Consider the following 2,888-nt stretch of genomic DNA (forward strand, 5'->3'; position numbering starts at 1 on the left):
GAGGAAATTAAACCAAAATGTAAGATAAGAATACAAAATTATGCAAAATAAGAAATATGGGATGGTGATACCACCAAGATGGCAGAATGAGATACTCCAAGATTATGTCTCCACACAGAATTTTTAAACAATAGCAAAAACTGGCAGAACCATCTTTCTCAGAGCCCTGGAAAACAGTTAAACAGTTACAGTAACTGAGTGAGCACTAAACCAAGGAAAAGGCAACTTCAAGATGGTAGAAAAAGCTTGTGATGCCACTGCTGGCCCTTTGCTTACCACCCTCCCTGGCATGGTGTACAGCCGGCCCCATGTTCTCCATGCAGGTCCCTGGTCCCAGTTCCAGAGGGAGCAGAGTAACCTTTTTGCATCTACTGGGCACATAGTCTGTATCAACCTGTCTGGTGCCAGCCAGATGGACTAAACCAGGACACTTGTCTCTGGCTTGCTGTCTCAGAACTTGTCCTTGTAAGCAACTTGAAGGCAGGTAAATCAGAGTAAGAAACAATCAAGTCACAGCATTCTTGGGCAAAAGATTACCAGCTTTAAGACATACAGTTGAGTACTCAGGACTGGGAATAAAGATTATTTCTTAGGAAGAGGAATGAACATTCAGATCCATGTAAAGGGTGGAATTCCTAAGTGCATGAGTGCATGTCCAAGACAAAACGCTTGCTCAGAAATGACCAGAAAGGGCCCTATGATTTTGCCTCAGGCTGTTCCTCGGGTTCATTAGGATGGCTAAGCTCTGAAGGAGACCACCAGCAAGCAGAGTGAAACTATAAAAACTATAAAAGGTGTTTCTGTTTTTGTTAGCTCTTGACCTTCAAGGAAATCTTTGTCAAATATCACCCAGTTGCAAGCTTGTGGGACAGACACCTCAGAGACTAAATTCCAGATTTAACACATTAAAATATCAATATTACCATGTGCAAGGAAAGATTTAATGCATATCACAAAGCAGTGAATGATGGCCAATCCAAAGAAGCAAGATAAAGCATCAGAAATCATCAATGAAGATCAGACTTTGGGCACACCATACAAAGACTTTTTAAAAATGGTCTCAAATATGCTCAAACAGCTAAAGAAAAACAAAGAAAAAGAACAAAAGACTATCAGGAAAACAATATATGAACAAAATTAGAATTTCAATAAAGAGAAATTATAAAAAGGAACAAAACAGAAATAATGGAGTTAAAGGCCACAATAACTGATATAAAAAATTCCCTAGAGGGGTTCAACAGCAGATGGGTGCTGGCAGAAGAAAGAATCAGTGAACGCAAAGATAAGACAATTGAAATTATTCAGTCCAAGAAGCAGAAAGAGAAAAGAATGGAGTAAAGTGAATAGAGCCTAACAGACCTATGGGACACCCTCACACATACCAATATACACATTTTGGGGGCCCCAGAAGGAGAAGAATTACAGAAATGGGCAGAAGGAGTATTCAAAGAAATAATGGCTGAGGCTGAGGAGCTGGAGGTCACGTGTTGGGGGCAATGTTGAAGTGGCCCATGGATTTTGAGGCGGAGCTGCTCAGCCCTGGCTCCCTGAAGTGGTAGTACCGTGCCCCTCTGCCCAGTCCCACTCCAGACTTCAGTCCCCTGGACACCAAGCTGTGGCTGCTGCTGCTTCAGACACAGATATCACCACCAACTATGCAGCAGCCTACCCCAACCAGTAGCTAGTGACACCTTCCAACTCCAGAGCAAAATTTTCAGAACATAAAACATGCAGATAGTCACAACCAGAGGTGGAGACATTTAGATGCTGTGCCTCTGAAAGTCATCCTCACTCATCAGCACTCACAACACCTAGTTCTCCAGTTTCCTCCTGGATGAAAAAGGATCAGCCCACCTTTACCCTCCAAAAGGTTGGAACAATATGTGAGCATTTCCTGAAAGACCATGAAGATAAAATTCAGGAAGAGTATGAGCAAATCCTCAATACCAAATTAGCAGAACAACATGAATCTTTGGTGAAATCCACACAAGATCAGATTATGCAACATTATGAGACAAGGCCAACAAGCTATGTGTCCTGAAGGTTTCTTGCATATCTGGCTACCAGGTTTGACCTTAAGAGATGGCTACTGTACCCTTTGCAAATGGTTTGATATCACATTTCAGCAACAATTTTGCATCCTGAGAACACATAAATATTTCTGCAGATTTATTTTTTATAAAACTTAAAAGACCTTGAAACTTTCTGGTTGCTACAAGCATATCTTTCTTTCCTGCTCATCCAATAAATAGTTGTGCCCTACTGTGATAGATTTTCCAAACAAAAAACCAAGAGCAGCAGTTTAGCAAAATATGCCTTCAGTGGCACTCAAAAAATGGAGTTTCCCCAAGCACAGGTCTGTAAGAAGTATGTGTGAGAGTGCGTGTACATGTATGCATGTATTTTTAGTTATTATTTGTATTGTGAAAATTTTTTTAACTTGGAAATTCTGGATGTGAATTTGATGTACAACAATTATAGTTAAAACATTCGCTTTTCTACAGAAGATCATTAATATTTTGTGACTATTAAGTTGTAACAGTGGATTGTTTTCTGTATAGATATTGTTAAATACAGGTACTGTTTCCAGGCACAGAATATGAATCATAAGTTAGGATGGACATCAGCTGAGACTATGATGACATACTGAAGGTCTGCAGTCTAGGTCTACAAATGCCTGGTGAGGAATTAGAACAAACCAGAGGTTGGGCCTTTTGATACATGGACTCTGCCTAGCCATTTTAGAAAAATACTTTGACTCTAAGCCGTAAAATACTTACATGGAGTCTGTGCTCACCTCATTCACACAATCAAAGAGCTCCTGGACACTAAACCTGTCCAGGAAAAGATCTCCCCTACAGCAGGGAATCAGGGTTTGTTCCAGAGCA

The 2,888-nt window shown here is 40.6% G+C and overlaps 1 pseudogene; it reads left to right on the forward strand.

Moving 5' to 3' along the window:
• The first annotated feature begins 232 nt into the window (after positions 1-232).
• On the forward strand, positions 233-2,041 carry LOC119526580 (annotated as a pseudogene).
• Positions 2,042-2,888: the final 847 nt, after the last annotated feature.

The sequence above is a fragment of the Choloepus didactylus genome, chromosome 1, assembly GCF_015220235.1.
Source record: "Choloepus didactylus isolate mChoDid1 chromosome 1, mChoDid1.pri, whole genome shotgun sequence".
NCBI classification, from domain to species: domain Eukaryota; kingdom Metazoa; phylum Chordata; class Mammalia; order Pilosa; family Megalonychidae; genus Choloepus; species Choloepus didactylus.